The sequence below is a fragment of the Petaurus breviceps genome, unplaced genomic scaffold (assembly GCF_028583685.1).
Source record: "Petaurus breviceps papuanus isolate PSGF00001 unplaced genomic scaffold, PetGlider_PUasm1.0 567, whole genome shotgun sequence".
Classification (NCBI taxonomy): domain Eukaryota; kingdom Metazoa; phylum Chordata; class Mammalia; order Diprotodontia; family Petauridae; genus Petaurus; species Petaurus breviceps.
Genome location: NW_027186383.1, coordinates 3,825,365 through 3,842,484, shown reverse-complemented (window position 1 = coordinate 3,842,484; position 17,120 = coordinate 3,825,365). Strand labels below are relative to the sequence as shown.

Here is a 17,120-nt window from a genome sequence, read left to right as displayed (position 1 = left end):
CTTTAAAAAAAAAAAAAAAAGAAAAGAAATATCGCAGAAAACCCAGATTGAAGCCTACTTTGTTGTTGTTCAGTCATGTCTGACTGTCCCGTGACCCCATTTGGGGTCTTCTTTGCAAAGATCCTGGATTGGTTTGCATTTCCTTTTCCAGCCCATTTTACAGATGAGCAAACAGGCCAACAGGGTTAAGTGACTTGTCCAGGGTCATACAGCTATTAAGTGTTTAAGGCTGGATTTGAACTCAGGAAGAGGCATCTTCCTGACTCATACTTACTTTAGCGTGTGTGTGTGTGTGTGTGTGTGTGCGTGCGTGCGTGCGTTCTTTTGTAACAAGGCTAATATGGAAATGTTTTTTGCATGGCTGCACATGTATAATTAATATCATCTTGCTTGCCTTCTCAAGGACTAGGGGAAGAGAATTTGAAACTCAAATATTTTTTTTCTAAAAAGGAATGCTAATTTTTCTTACATGTAATTAGAAAAGATTTAACAAAATAAACGAAAACTCGATCTAAATAAAAAATCCCTGCCGATATCCACATCCCTGGCAAGTGGTCATGGTAGCCTCGGTCTGCGGCCCACCGCCGCCAGCCCCTTCCCCCCGCCCCGCCCACCGCCCCTCCCCCCCCAAAAAAGCCCCCCCCCCCCCCCCCCCCCCCCCCCCGCAGCCCCCCCACCCCAGGCAGCCCGGGCCATCTGGGGACAAGCTCTCACTGGGACGAAGTCTTTCTTCACATTGGAGCCTCTATTTGCTTCACGGCGGCTTCCAGCTATTGTTCCATAGGAAGCATTTCAACTGGGCAGAAATAGATGAGTGAGGTCAGTGCCCCTGTGGGCACCTGAGGAAGTGCCAGACCCACAAATGGGGGGTGGGGGCTGCCTTTCTTTTTCTTTTCCTGACCATGGGCCTGCAATCCAGGAATCTGCAGACGGACTGTGGATCTTCAGAGGCCATCCCATCCATTCCTCCAAGGCCTCGACATTTTCCCGGATTATAGAGTCTACACGGGAGTCATACTCTCTGACCAAGCAGAGGGTGAGTAAGAGCACTTAGGAGGGAAGACAGAAGCCAGCCTGGAGCCGGGGGGCCTGGATGAAGGGCTCTGAGTCCCTACCAGTGAAGTCGGAGGCCCCACATTCACATGATGGACTGGAGAGACGGCTGGGGTGGAGGCAGTTGCCAGGGACCCGCGATCCAGTGGCCGGGCTGGGGAAAGGACTCAGCCACTCATGGTACAGCAGAAACCACTCCTGGGGTCATGAGTCCTCAAAGCCTGGAATGTGGAATGATTCCAGTCATCCTGCTTTGGAAACTGTCACGGGGAAAGTTGGAGACAACCAAGATTCTCATGACGTACAGGAGGAAGCCGCAGTGGGCGGGGGGAGGGGGGTGACAGACCTCTGGGTCTTGTGATTAGCCAGGGATAGAAAACACTTCCAAACACTGCCAGCACTAGACCAAGGATGGGGATATCTGCCTGTAAAGCGGCCCTTTGCTGGCCCTAGGGGGCTTGAGGACAGGCCCAGGGTTCCAGGGCTCACTCTAGAAAGGGCAGGATGAGTGTCCCAGACACCTGACACCCCCTTAAATAATTCTGCATTTTTAAAGGATTTTTTTCTTTTTAAGACCAGGCATTAGTTGGGGTGTGTGAGACGATGTCTGTGGTTAGCCTGGGGCAAACCCAAAGCCAAGGGGAACCTTCAGTTACAAAATTATCATGGGTCTAAATCACAGTTACAGGCAATGAGACACCGCTAAAGTCTGGGGAGTCGTGCCCAGGGCAGAAATATAAAACGAGTGGAAATTACAGGAGAAACAGTACTGGCTTTGGGGTCAGAGGACCCCCATTCAAATCCTGACCGTCATTAACTTCTCTGGGCCTCAGTTTCTCCTCTGTGACCTCAGATCTCCCTCCCAGATCTAGGTCTGTCCCCAGGGTCTCTCTGAGAAAGGGCCCAAGTGACAGGTAACAAGAAAAGGAGGACTCACTGGAGGCCTCTGTGAGCCTGTAAAGGGGCTGAAGAAAGCCAGGCTCTGTCCACCCCCTCCCTAAAGGAGCCAACACTCCCCATCTGCCACGGCCTTCCTGGGCCCGAGAATCACTGAGCAGGACTTGGGGAAGTGTCCCGGGCCCACAGAGGCCGGTGTGTCACCAATGTTCACTCCCTGGGTGCGAGAGGAGGCGAACAAACCAATCCTCCCTACTCTCCCTCCTCACTCTCAGGCTTCCCAGCAGGCACAGTCTGGCTGGGACGGGAAATGTATCTTTGGTCCAGAACAACAAAACCCAGCAAACTTCAAAACAGCTGATGCTCACGGAGCAGAGTGCTTACGGAGCCTCAGGACCGCCACGGACTATCATTAGCACACCCAGTTACAGACTAATTACTGTTTGGATCATGGCGGTGGAAGGGACCTCAGAAGCCACGGAAACACAACTCCCTCATTTTACAGAGCAGGAAAACTGAGGCCCAGGGTGGTGAAGAGGGTGAATCAAGGTCCAGGAATACTGCAGTTGGAGCCAAGGGACGGGGCCAGCTCTTACTCCTGCAGGTCAGCACTCACTCCCCTGGACTGCCAGCCCCATTTTACAGATGAGGAAACCAAGGCACAGACCCAAAATCACAGGGGGTAAAAGTAGCAGGCATGTTTCAACGTCAGGTCCGATGATTCCAAATCCAATTCTTTCTAGCTCCCCCCCATATTCTGTCTGTACTTATGAGAAGTTGGGTGAGGGTGTGCCCTGGCCCAGCCTTTCTAACCATGATGAGTCCCTTCATCACTGAACTGAGCCTCCATCTTCTCATCTGGAAAATGGGGACAATGTTGCTGGTACCTACTCCTCACAGGGATGTCGTGAGCCTCAAATGAGGGTACATAAAGGGCCTAGGAAGCTTGTTAAAGAGCTGTCTGTGACCCCCCCGGGCACAGGCCGCCATGGCCATGGCTGCGTCCCCTGCCTGGTGTACCTTCCCTCTTGATCTTTGTCTACTTCCCTGACAATCCTGACACTCCCCCCACTCACTAGCGCCCTCTTTGGCTTTGGATACATCTAAGCTTCCATGCACAGGATTTCCCGTTATGAGATAAAACTGTTCTAGTCTCTGTGCCTGTACCAGACTCAACTGGAATTTAACAAAGACTTGTTGAATGAATGAATCAAAGTGGCTTCAGACGGATGAACAGCCAGGCTGGTCATGAGTGGCCGAGGGTTCTGCCCAAGCATGGGAGCAGACTCAGCAGTTGGAGTGGAGGCGAGGAATTGCTCTTTGGTCCTCACCGTTTTCATTTAGGAAATGCAATGAGAGGCCAATAGCATCCTTACATAAGGGCTCGGGAGTGCACATGTGACCTTTTTATCAAAGTTCAGTGCAAAGACATAAACTAATAATGATCCTGATCTTTCCCGCAGGTTCAATCTCTTTCTATGCCTTTTCCTAAGAACTTCTGTCTGCCAAAACTGCAAAGACTTAGCCACAGTTCAACTCTTTATCTCCCACCTCCAGGCCTTTCCATAGGCTGTGCCCTCAGGGCCTGAAAGGCTTTCCTCACTGCTGGCTGCCAGCACCCTTAGTCCCCTTGAAGATTCAGGTACCACTTCCCAAAAGAAGGATCAGAGATGGGGAGCTCAAAGGGCCTTCACAAGCCACTCATTCCTTCACCTGTCTTACATGCTCACTTTCTCTTGCCCATCCATCTTCAGAATATTACAGTATGTGTATTTTATTCTATCCGTGTATATGTTGTTATTCCCCACAGAAGGTAAGCTCCTTTTTGGCTCTCTCATAGTAACCTCAGTCCTTGGAACAGAGGAACAAGACTGAAGCCCACAGACCCTTGTGGAAGAAGGCAGCATTCACCTGAATGTGCATTTCTGCTCTGACATTCACAAAGAATGACAGCCATTCACTCACTGCCTAAAGATGTCCTAAGAAGGGGAGCCCAGAACCTCCAAAGTAGCCCTTTCCACTTGTCTCTAGTGATCAGTAAGGTTTTCCAGGCATCACACACCTAGACTGAGGCCGATAGGTGATGCAGAGACAGAAGACTCCCTGGAGTCAAGGAGATAAGAGAAGACCTGAGTTCAAATCCAGCCTTAGAATTTACTAGCTGTGTGACCCTGGGCAAGTCACTTCCCCCGTTTTTCTCAGTATCCCCAAACTGTCAATAACAGCAGCTGTGTCACAGGGTTGTGAGGATCAAAATCACTTACTCCTTTCTCCTCCCCTCCCCTTCCCTCTGCAACCTCTCCCCACTGTTCTTGATCTTGATCTCAAGGTTCATATTTAAGAAATACTCCACACAACTGAACCAGGTGCTTTTACATTTAAAATCTAGCCATCTTCTTTCTGTTCCTTTCCAACTGGTCAAAAGATGACTCAGGCAGTGTAGTTCAGTGGAAAGTGCTGGATTTGAACTCAAAGGCCAAAGTTCCAAATCCCAGATTTGTCACTTACTGCCTTGTGACCTTGGGCAAGTCATTTCATTTCCTGTCTGCTCAGACTTAAATCGGGAGAGTTGGACCTGGGGCCTTTTCAGCTCTACCCCATGCCATCATGGCTCCATAAACTGGCTAAGGCACAAGTCTGCTCCCTCTCTTGAGATTTCACCAACAAACCTAAAAATAATTAAATAAAGATTATTTGGCTTCTTACTGGAATGGGAAGCCATTCACTCTCCTCTCTTGCTTCACTCTGCGTCTGGGAAGCATGTGTTGTCTTCTTCACCACAGCCATCCAGCCCTTCCTGGGAGCTTCACCAGCAGCTGTTTACACCCTTAGTGGCCTCAGAGACAGCGATGAGATAGAGGGAAGCCTGGGTGAGGCTGCCCTAGAGCTGAAGTCTCCATCTGCCACAGAATCCCCCAGCATGGGGGAAGACCACGAACTCCCCAGCCTAGAAGTCTGTGGCGGGCACAGGGAATATTTGTGAGTAAGTCTGTTGTTCCACTGAAATCCTCTCTTTCTTCTTATCTGCATAGGATAGTGTAGTGGCCAGAGAACGTGGGGGTTCAAGTCTGCTGACACAAACTTGGCAAACCCCTTTCCTTCTCAGGGCTCTCTTGTAAAAATGCTGCTGCCCTGGAGGTGAAGAAGGGAACTTGCAAGCTCACTACACTGATTAAATTAGTTCTGGTCCTAGGGCTCTTTTTACATGTAAATGTGCATAATAAATCTAGACTTTCTTTTCCCACTGAATTCGGGGTACCAGAAGACTTCCTAAGTGAAAGCCAATGGGTGCAGGGACCATGAATGGTTGGGAACCCCTGTTCTCCCAGGAAGAGCTGAAGTCGTCAGCTGCTACAGTATCTGTGTGCTAGGTTTGTTTATTTATTTGTAAATAAATTTGATTTATTTATCAAATGTAAATTTGATACATCAAAGGGCAGGAGCTCAGCAAGATCATTCAAAAGAACTAGAGGCTGAGAAAGTGTCTGTCCATTGGGAACAATGAAACAAGTTCTAGTATGGGCTGTGCTGGAATACAACTGGATTGTAAGCCATGACGAGGGCATGGATTCAGAGAAACCTGAGAAGACGTGCATGACCTGAGGCAGAGGGAAGGACGCAGCACCAGGGAACCACTTCTAGAGTAATGCCATAAAGACATGTCACTTGTAAGTTACAGAGAAGCTGATTTAGGCTTGATTTCAGCAAAGACTTCTGAACCATCATAAATGTCCAAAAGCGAAACGGCTGCTTGGGGAGGCATGTTATTAGTCATGTTCAGACAAAAGCTAGACGACTAAATTCTCAGGTTCTCTGCAGAAGGGATTCTTGTCCAGATGTGGATTAAACTGGATGGATTGCTTCCAAGGTCTGCCACAATTCTGAGAATCTGCAGCCTGGGGTTTAAGGAGGCTCTGTCGAGGCCTAGCATCTGTTAAGACAAGGAATGTCAGAGCTTTGGGATCAGCTCCCTCACCAGGAACCAAAGAGCTTCCAGCTCAGGCCTGGGAAATGCTCTACACCTTTGCAATACCCTGCACCTAACACACGCTGAACAGTCTCAACTTTCTGCCTCTTTCTAAATATAGCTCCATTCTCATTACAAAAGTTTGGGCCTGAAAAACTTACAGAAAAAAAAAAATCACACTTAGCCCATCTAACGCCACCATACCTCACCCAATGTGAGAACAGAGGTGTTTTAGGGATTGTTTTTGTATGTTAAAGTAAAAACCTGAAGGTGCAGTTCTCTCCTAGAAAAGCAATACTCAGCTCAGGAAAAAAAAATGACCCAAAAAAGGGAAGACAGCATGATAATAATCAAAGCTAGCATTTACATCGCCTGTTAAGGTTTGTAAAGTGCATTACATATGGCAGCTCAATGATCTTCCCAACAACCCTGTGCGTAGGTGGTGCTATTATGTTTCTTTTACAGATGAGGAAACTGAGGCCTGGACAGAGATTAAATGACTGCCCAGGGTCACACAGCTAAAGCATCTGAGGCAGGAATTCCTAACTTTAAGTAAAGTTTCCTAGACACCACACACACACAAACAAACACACACACTCAGACACCCACTCAAACTCACACACACCCCCCCAACATAGTCAAACCAACAAAGTCAATAGGTCAATCTTATCCCAAATACATGATGGCAGATTTAAAGGCTGTGTGACCTAGATCAAGTCACTTGATCGCTCCGCCTCAGAGAGATAAATGAGGAGGTCTATAAAAATGAGGCGGTGGGAGTGGATGGCCTCTTCCAACTCTCCAGGTTTTATCTATGGCAGTCATCCAACCACCCAATGGGTTATTTTATAGCATGACAAAACTATGATGACGTATAAAGAAAAGCAAAGGCTACAGAACACAAATGAGAATTATTGCTGTTATTTAAAAAATAAAATAACTATAATAAAACAGGAAGGGGATCACTGCATGAGTAAACCTTTTTTCTCCTCAAGCTTCTCAACTGACTCTTGAATGGCTGGTGTAAGCTCTAACCCTGTCACTATCCCAGTTACTCTCTGATGAAGGTTCTCCACCTTACAAAATCTTTCCTAAAGTCACATCAAAAATGATGATTGATATACAAAATATCTGGTAGTGGATTAAAACGGCAAAAATCAGCCTTAATACAAGGTACAAATGTTAACGGATATTACCAGATCACTCCAGCAGAACAGAAAAGCCAGCAGTACAACCAAGGAAAAATCTCTCAATATTAGCAAGAAGACCATTTGTCCAATATTTCAATAGATCTGCCCAGATTCACTGAAATGCCTTCTCCTTCAGATAGAATGGAGAGCAAACGTATCATCTTTCCCAGCGACTCTTATGCTCCAAGGGGATTGCTCCCGACATGTCCTCTAATCTCTGGACATTCCATGGGATGGAAGTCGTGCATGGGCTGCTGCTTGATCCTCCTTGATCCTCCAACATGACTGGGCTCACGGCTCTTATACTTGTATATCACTGATCTCACTTCCACCACTTCCTGTACACACACACAACTTGCCATTAGTACTCCACTGTATTCTGTTTTGACATGCACCATACCTCTCTACTGCCCTTTGGGTGACATGCTGCCTAATCTTTATGCAGTAAAACTTACTGGTAAAATTGGAAGGCAATTAAGTACAGCAAAAAAGAAAGTGATTAGGATTCATACCACATGCAACAATCAATTCCAAAGAGGTCAATTATCTAAGTATAATGAAGATAATAAGAGCTGAAATATTCCAAAGCATGGCTCCCAGGGTGGATTTAATTCTGACTCCAATTGGATCACACACATCATGGTTCCTTCCATCTGCTGGGGACTTTTATGAGTCAATGTGGTCATTGTACAATGACCGCCTGGTCCATTGTACTTGCCTCAGTTCAGCAGTCCAAGTGAAGGCAGGTGAGGATGCCTAGGTGATGCTGGATTGAGGAGAAGGGCACAGAGAGGAAGACAGAGCATGGAAGGAGAATGAGCAAAGCTTGACAAGCTGCTTGGCTGTGGTGGTTGGCAGAAGAGAGGGATGAGCTGAGGGGGGCTATGTGGTTTGAAGGAAAGTATTTCCTTACATAGAAAGATAGAAAAAAGAAAAGTTCCATTTGGATATATTGAGTTCCACATGCCTAGGTAACATCGACTTGGGGATGTCTAACAGTACCAGAGGCTGGGTTTCAGGAGACCAAGGCTGGTCATAACGTTGTGAGCATGACATGGAAGGTAAGAAGATTCTCCCCCCAAAAAATGAAGTTGGGGTGAGGGAGAGATAAACTCAAGCCTTCCCCAGAGTTCTAGCCACAGCCCTGATGGGGTGCTTGGGATCTATGTTTGTAACATCAGTCTGTAAAACTTCGCCACATCAGTCTTTGTAAAACCAGTTTAAATCACCCCCCCCCCCACCAGCTTCAGAGCATGAACTCTGCCCATCAACAACTCATGAATTGTTTATCTCAGCTTGGAACAATAACAAGCTATACCTATGAAAACATTCCAGCTCAGGCAACTATTATCTCCCCCTTGTATAGTGTCCTGCTGCCCCCATGAATCCTTTGGTGCCCTATCTCTAGGTTAACTCCTTAGCAATTATCCACATACTGGGTCTTCATTAGCCTTGGTTCCCAGACATCAATCCTGTCAAACACGACACTGATGGGTGGCAGACTGGGCACTTCTCTGTCAGCCCTTGATCTCTAGCTGATTTAGTGACATTTCAAACCTAAAACCACACCTCCAGATAGCCCCCCCTTGGGCTTCTTCGCCTGCGCAGTTGACATTAAAAGTGCATGTTCCTTTAAACACTGGCCCCACCTTACCTCCTCCTTAATCCCACCCTCTTCTCACCTGGTCAGCATAATTGACACCTAATGAATAGCCTTAACTCCTTAAAGCTATGCCTGTGTCTTCTTTAACCCTGCAGGTCTCCTAAGGACCCTTGCCCACTGTAAAGCGTACAATAAACTTTTACAACCCGGACTTCAAGTCGGCTTGGGCTGAATTCTTTCCAGACTGAATCACAGGCTTTCTGGTCTTAGATAAAGATCAGAGTTCCTGCTGAACCTATAGCCTTCCCTCATCAGCCCCAGGCTACTGCTCTCTCCCATTTACAGATGAAGAACTGAGACTCAGGGAAGGTGGCCTGCCCATGGCGCACAGTAGGAGGTAGGAAGAGGCGCGTTTTGAACCTGGAGGCTCCTCTCTGCCCCCTTTCCAATAGCTGGTGCTGTTTGTCTTGGTCTTCGCAGCAGCAGCTCTCCCCACCCTGGGCGTAATAGGACCCAGGCATACCTTCTCTCTCTAGCTTGCAGAGATCTTTGTTACCCACTTCAGGACTTCCTCAAAGAGTGGTTACAGTTACTTCAGTCATGGCTACATTTCTGACATACTAAAGTTTCCAAAGTCCAAGCTCTAGCTAACCCTGGTCCTTTTGCAACAAATCATCTTGCCTTCCCTGCTTTCCCATCAACCAGGCGAGTCGATTTCCAAGGCCAGGAAGAAATGAACACAGTGAAATTTACCAGCCTGCGCATGTTTGGGGGAAAGCAGTCACATGACCGCTGCATCTGGCCTGGGAAGCACCTGAGCAGATCGTCCCCAAAGCTGACCTTGTCCAGATGGGGCTGGCTATTGCTGCACCATGTAATTCTCATGTCTGGGCCACTTAAGGTTACACCGCTCAGGCTCCAGCTCAGGCTCAGGCTCGAGAACGCCAGGAATTCTTGTTCAGCTCAAGCAGGCTGGACACACTCTCCCTAGCAGTTCTGGCAGAGTCTAAAGGCCCATTAGGCCCTGGAACCAACGTGCTGAGCCCAGAGGGAGGGGGTCCTCTTGGAAAGCAGAGCTATACTTAACCTCCCTCCAGTCATTCTGCAAGCTGCTAGTTTTCTACCACGAGGGACAGGGCATGATTATGAAACAAATACACCATCTGTTCCGGCTCAGGGGTGGGGAGGGGGCAGGCTTCCATAATGTTCTGCCCGCTAATAGAAGTCTTGCCTTGTACTCCCTCAAAGGTCTTGACCTAGAGTCCTCTAAATTTACCAGGTCCGTTTCCGGATTCAGATCTGATATTGGCCCACATTGTTAAAGTAAGTCTTCTAAACCTATTCAACTTTTGAAAACATTTTTTTTTGTCTAAAATACTGGTTTTTTTTCTAAAATATTTTCTTAAAATGTTCTAAAATCTTACTAACAGCTTGCTAAATTGCTTCAAAAGTTTTAAGCATTAATATTAGTCAATTACTAGATGGATTCTAGAGGCCAGGTTCAATCCCATCGTTGGACAGATGAACCAGAAAACAAGAAAAGGCCACCACTTTCCAGTAAAGTGACTAGCCCAGGATCATATGCTATACTAGCAAGGAAGTCAGGCTGTCCTGAGTGCAGGTAGCTATCCATTCTAAGACCCAGCTGCCGCCTACACAAAATTCCCATTTCCACGCATCCCGGGCAAGTGATCATCCGGGCTTTACTTGGGCTTTCTTACTGAGCGCAGGAATGGGCAGGCCCAGGACCCCTTGCCACCAGGCCCCACAGGAAGCCAAGCACAAATTTCCTATGGGGCTGTCCTAACTGTGCTTGTTTCAACACTTCCTGTAATCATAATTAGCATTAATGCAAAGCTATCAGAAAGAATGAAGGAATTGGCCCAATGATTCCAGGTTGGAAGAGAAGAAAGGCAGACCCAGGAGGGCCACAGCATACAAGGGTCCAGTCAACATCAAACAGCCCACACCAGACCCTACCTCTCAGGGTCACCACCCCGTGGTCTCTCTGACCCAGACTGACGTTCAGGTTGTCTTCAATGCAAGGTGACTGCTAAAGAAAACACCCATCCACCAAAAAGAAGTTTACAATAACAGAAATGGGCCAAGTGGAGCTGGGAGACAAAACCCCATGAGGAATTCCAAGCCACAAGGCCCTAATAACCTGTGGATACAAATCAGAAAGCTTGAGATCAAGCGGCAGAGGAGCCAGGCTGCACAGAAAATGAATAGAACCCAGAGAGATGAGAAGCAAACCCATGACCCAATCACGACGAGCCCCCACCTCCCAATTCCATTTGACTGATGAAAAAACGGAAGCACCTTGATTGAATGGCCTGGAATCATAGGTTTAGAAGGACCCGGGAGAGCCCTTAGAAGTGACATGTAGTTTATCAGAAATCCACAGCAGGGGAGGAGCTGACCACAGGGCTTGATAAAAAACATTCTGTGGCACAACACTAGGGAGTGCTTGGCCTTTCTGTATGTCTGGAACTCTATGGGCAATGAGGCTGGTAAAGCCAGGACTTTATGGAGAATCATGTTCTTAAATGCAACAAATAAAGTCAGGACCACAAAGGAAGCTGTGTGCTGCCATTCAGTATTTGTTGGGTTTTGTTCTAAAAAAGTTCACAGAAGTCAGGGTAAGGACCTCCCCTTTGGAGTCAGGTTCTGAATCTGCTCCTTAGTAGCTTTAAACCTTGGGCAAGTAGCCCCTCCCCAGCCTCCCTTAGCTGTAAGAGGAAGGAGTGGGCCAGTCTCGGTGGTATGCAAGAGCCCCTCCTCAAGTCCACACTGGAGACTTGACCTTAAAGACATGATTTCTGCCACCACTAGCTGGGCAACCTGGGATAAGTGACTACCTCTCAGGGCCCCAGTGTCCTCTGCTATAGAAGCCATAAGGGGTTGGACTGGATGTTAAGCAAGGTCCTTTTTCAGCTCTGATTCTATGATGTCTTTCTATGTTCACACATGTTTTGATCCATGTTTTTCCACAAATTCAACCAAAGAAGAGAGGGAAGATTACTTTCAGTTTCCAAAAGTACAGGAGAGACTTTGGTTAAACTATGTAAAAATACCCCCAATACAAACTTTATGGCCAGTCTGTGGGGCATGGGGAGGATCAGAGGCTTGTTTTGGAGGAAAAGAAGATAAAGCAATGTATTCCCTGAACCCAAAATCCGGCCCTACAGGATCAAAGATTGGTGCTAAAGGGACCCTTTTGAAATCCCTTTTTCTTGAAATCCACCCCCTCCTCAAAAATTCAGGGCATGTGGTCCATGCCATGGGCACAGGCTGTCACCACACTGGCAGCAGATTTCCTCAGGTGCCCATAAGATGAGGGGCCAGAGAACTTCCATGGGGGGAATCCTGGAATTAGGAGGGATGACCTTAAGCCCTTATTGTAGTGGGCTAAATATAGCCCACAGAGCTCTTCCATCCCCCACCAGATCTGACTGGGCCAGCAGAGGACAAAGTGACAATGATGATGAAAATAATGATAAGAATTTACAAAACAAAAGTGAACCCGACACTTTTACAATGTAGGGAAATCTCTGGATGAAAACCCTTCTACCAGTGAAAACGCTGTTCAGTTGTTTCAATCATGTTCAACTCCTGGTGACCCCATTTGGGGTGTTCTTGGCAAAGACACTGGAGTGATTTGCCATTTCCTTCTCCAGCTCATTTAACAGATGAGGAAACTGAGGTAAACAGGGTGAAGTGACTGGCCCAGGGTCACAGTGCTAGGAAGTGTCTGAGGCAGGATTTGAACTCAGGTCCTGCTGACTCCAGTCCTGGCACTCAATCTGCTGTGCCACCCAGCTGCCCTACCAATGAACCTTCCTAGGTATCTACCTATGACTCCCAGTTGACATTAATATGGCGCTTTCAGACGTTCAAAGCTTTTTACATATAGTCTCCTTTATGGCCCTAAAGCAGCCCCATTTAACAGACAGGAGAAGTAGGGCTCAGGTCATTGCCTTGCCCTGGGCTGCCCAGCTAATACACATCGAAGGGGGGATCTCCTGATTCCCAATCCACCTTTCCACCATGCCACAATGGCACTTCTAATCATAGCTTCAGTACCAATAAACAGAAGTGAAGATGGTGAAGAGAAGGGCAAAAGAAGTGACCAAAAAGCCAGGAAATGTAAAACTTTATCTGAACTTTAAAAGTCAAAGCTTCTAGTAAATGATACACAACACAACTTGAGCAAATACATCTGTATGATTTTTTCCCTCGGGACAGTGTGTGAAGGACCGGACGTGGGCATCAGAAAGTCAATGGGTCACATCTTCCTTCACAAATACTAGCAGTAGGAGCCTGGGCTGAACTCTAAGACTGCATGGACAGAGCTCCCTAGCCCGATGAAGTAACAATCCAAATCGCACAGTTGCGTAGACCGATTTCCACTGAATGCCCACCAGTAGCTCATTCACATGACACATCCAAAGCCCCACTCCCTATCATCTCCCAAAGACTGCTCCTGCACCTGCCTTCCTGGTTGGGAGTGTAACCGGGAGCCCCCTTGGATCTCCCCCTCTTGTCTCTCATCCAGTGATCCGCCAAGACCTTTCCAAGGTCTCTGGCATCCCTTGACTCACTTGTATTTCCAGGCCCACGATGCTACTAGAAGCCTCTTTGTTGACCAAAGCATACACCACCACAAACACCTAGCTCTCCTTACCTTTGGCATCCATTCCCCTTTAGACATCCTTCTTGATGCTGACACCAGAAGTACCTTCCACAGGGATCTTTGGGATGAGTGTCCTAGCTCTGGATTTGAAATCAGAGCCTGGGATCCTGAGTCATGTCCACTCTCTGACCCTCATCTTCCTCATCTGTAAAATGAAGGCACTGAGAAAGAGCAAGCGACCCCAGGGGGCGTCCGGTTCAGTGCTGATGGCCTCGAGGAGAGAGCTCCCTAGAGCCCGAAGCTTCATGTGTCAGGACGGAAGTCTTGAAGGAGAGACAGGTGAGCTTCAGTTCAGATCAGTGCAGGGCATTCTGGGAGATTGGAAAGGAGGAATGAAACCCCACAGAAGGGAAATAAGAGTGTCTGGGGCGCAGAGGCAAGGGACTTTGTACCCTAAGCCAGAGCCATGGCATAGAAAAACTCCTGATTTTAAAAAAAGGTAGGTAGGGGGAGGGGAATGATTTCTTTAAAGTGTTTTGTAACAATCATATGGACTGTCACTGTTGTGAGATAAGGCTAGGACTTTATCTTCTTGGCCTGAAAGAAGCTGTCTGTAATGTTACACATACTAACTTCTAATGTGTATGGTGCTAGGAGTGTGTGTATATGTGTGTATATGTGTATGTGTGTAGTGTGAAGTTTGGATTCACTTAAAGGGCCACACTTGAGGACCTAGAGGCCTTGAAGCCACAGGTAGCAGAAGAAAGCAAATATTTATTAGGTAAACAGAAAGCACAGAGCTCCAGCACTGTGATCAGGAAGACCCTAGACATTAGCCAATTTTCTCCATTTAATGTTCAATTATGAACAAATCTTTCAGTCTCTGAACCTCTATTTCCCCATCTGTAAAGCAGAGATGGCCACACTGGTAATGCCTCCCTCACCAGGCTCTTGTGAAGATCTAAAGGAATCGCCAATGTAAGCAGGGCTAGGGTTGCCACAGTGGGAGGGGGCTGGAGAAGGCTGCAATGCCCAGAAAGAGTCATAAATATTCATGGACTCAGAGTTGGACTTTAAACGCCCGGGAGATCAAGGGGAGAGCAAGGGAGACCATCTCACTTTGTCTTCCTACTCCCAGCCCAAAGATCACAATAATTCAATCAACCTGCACTTGGGTTTCACTGAAAAGTGAGGTAAAAGCTATGGAGGGTGAGAAATCTACTTCAGAATGGGTCAGAATAAGGAAGGGGGCATCCTCAGGGCTGCCGGGGGCTTCAGCTTCTCTGGGCCAGTTTCCTTTTGTGTAAAACAAGAGGATTGGATTAGACTGACTCTGGAGGCCTTCACAGGCCTCAATCCATGCTCCTATGAACTTCCTGGAGCAGGACAAAGCTGGGTGAGCTCCAAGGCTGGGGATCCTCGCTGAACCCCATTATATGACAGCAGGCATGGGATAGGGGTCGGAGTGGGAGGAGGGAGAAGACATACGCGCATAGAAAGAAGAAAAGGGTGTCTTGGGTGATGTTTCCTCCTCCCAAATAAATCCACTTTTAAAGTAGATACATCCCATTTTAAAAGGATAAGGCAGCTGATTTCCCCCTCCCCGGACACATACCCAGACACTCTGGATGTGGAGAAGGGGATGGGGGTGGGGAGAGAACACACCGGCAGATTTTTCTCTTCCAGGCACCATCACACTTCCTTTTATGAGAACTGATAGAAATCTCACCTCCAAACCCAAAGGGGGAGGGCCCCTGGGGAGCTAATATTTGGTTTGGCAGAGCTGTTCTCAGTTTCAGACCAGGGTGACAAAGCAGGGGGCAGGACTCCCAGAGAGAGAGGAGAGCATTTGGGAAGCAGTCAGGCTTCTCCCAAGGAGCCATCTGTGCAGATGTGAGCTCAGGTAGCCGCCAGTCAGAGAGTAGCATTGTCTCTTGTTGGAGGGGCCCTCCAACCTCCAACACTGAGGAGGAACCATTCCCCTGCAAGCTTGGGACAGAAAGCCCCACCTGCAGAGTCCTGAAGGTTGGGAATAAAATAATCAATGGGATCTCCCAGTTTCCCCTTTCTGTCCTATAAGGAAGGGGCAGACAGGATCCAGCTGAAGGCAGCAGCTCTTCTCTCTGTGAAATCACTTTCCTGCACCAGGTCTGATCACAATCGAGGTCTGGAAGGGACCTCAGAAGCCAACTAGTCTGGGTCTCTCATCTTACATGGGGAGGAAACTGGAACCAGAGAGAGGGAGGGATGTACCCAGCATCAATCACACAGCACTCTGGGACTCAACCCAAGTAGCCTCTGGACTCCAAATGCAGGCCTGCCCGTCTCTCTGTCACACACACACACACAGATAAAGCAAAGCAAATATTGCCCCATAGAAGCCTGGCTATTTTTTTCCCACCATGGTTTGTCACCTAGGTCTTATCTACTCTTTGACTGTTAGAAGTGTAAAGAATGATGATCTAATACGAATCCTCCCTTTTACAGATGAGGAAACTGAGGCCAGGAACGATAAATGTATTGGCCATGTGGTCCCATGTTCATATTCGAACAAGCAATCCCAGAAGTTAACAGGAGGCTGTTAATTTAACTGTCTTAACTGGGAGGTCCAGACATCACGGTACATGAGGAAAGGGGTGAGATCTGGAGGCAGAAGGCTTGTGTCTGAATCCAGGCCAACTCCACTTGGATCACTCTGGGTCACTTGCCCTCTAGACCTTGGTCTCTTCCTCTATGAGGCACCTGGTCAGTGACAGCCTCCACGCTCCTGCCAGATCTGCATCTGTGACCTTCAGACCTCTGTGACCTTGGCCAAAGTTACTTCCCTCCCTGGTCCCTTCTAGCTCAGAATCTCTCAGGTCACTGTGCCAACTTCAAGATCCCTGTCCTGAGTCTGACCCAAGCCTCTGCTGCTACCAAGGAGAGCCAGCCAGAAAGGAGAAGCAACCTTTTCCAAGCCCATCTAGGCCATTGGGCAGTGGGCGAAGCTCTGGATTTCCATTTAGGAAGACCTTGGATCAAATCTAGCCTCAGATATTTACTAGCTATATGACTATGGGCAAGTCATATAACCTGTCTGTCTCAGTTTCCTCATCAGCAAAATGGGGGCCTACATCGCAAGGCTGTAGTGGGAAGCAAATGAGAATATATTTGTAAGGAACTTAGAACACTGCCTGGCACACAGTAGGTGCCTAATAAATGCCTGTTTTAAAAAGGGCTGGTAGTTCTGGGAGCCTCCTTCTATCAGGAATGGATGTAAGAGGGAAGTCTTCTAAGACTTAGAAGTCTTCTTAATTCAGAAAAAATAAAACAGCAGAGGCATAGGGTGGGGGAGAGGACAAGGGAGGGAATTTTAGAGGGGAGGGTGAGGGAATAGGTAAATAGGGCCATAGAAGGGTAGATTTATGGGAATGGGAGGATAGGGGAGGCGTCCTTGGAGGGGGGTAGGCAAGTCATATGAGGACAAGGTAGTGGGTAAAAGTAAAGTAGGGGAGGCAGGAGGGACAGGAAACAAGATACGCATATACATTAAAACAAAGATCAGGAGTAGAATAGGTTTGGGAATGTTTATGTCTATCTATGTGTGTGTATATGTGTATGTGTATAAATATAGCTATAGCTATAGAGAAACATCTCTAACCTTTATTGTGGTCTTGGGGGAGGGGACTTTGGGGGGAGGGGAAAAAGAACAAAGTCAAAAAGTGCCCAGCAGAGAACAAAAGAAAACTCACAAGGAAGCAAAGGAAAGAGGGCCAATCACAAGGAAGCAAAGGA

At 47.6% G+C, this 17,120-nt stretch overlaps 1 protein-coding gene across 3 annotated transcripts in view; it reads right to left on the bottom strand.

Moving 5' to 3' along the window:
* Window positions 1–17,120, bottom strand: part of SH3BP4 (SH3 domain binding protein 4) — an 83,058-nt gene that overhangs the window by 45,054 nt on the left and 20,884 nt on the right. Inside the window, exon 1 of one of the 3 annotated variants that reach the window (XM_069103133.1) lies at window positions 13,398–13,686. The exons of the other annotated variants lie outside the window; for them this stretch is intronic. The gene's annotated coding sequence lies outside the window, so the exon portion shown is untranslated. Of the gene's footprint in view, window positions 1–13,397; window positions 13,687–17,120 lie in introns of those variants that run through there. 3 annotated transcript variants of the gene reach the window in all.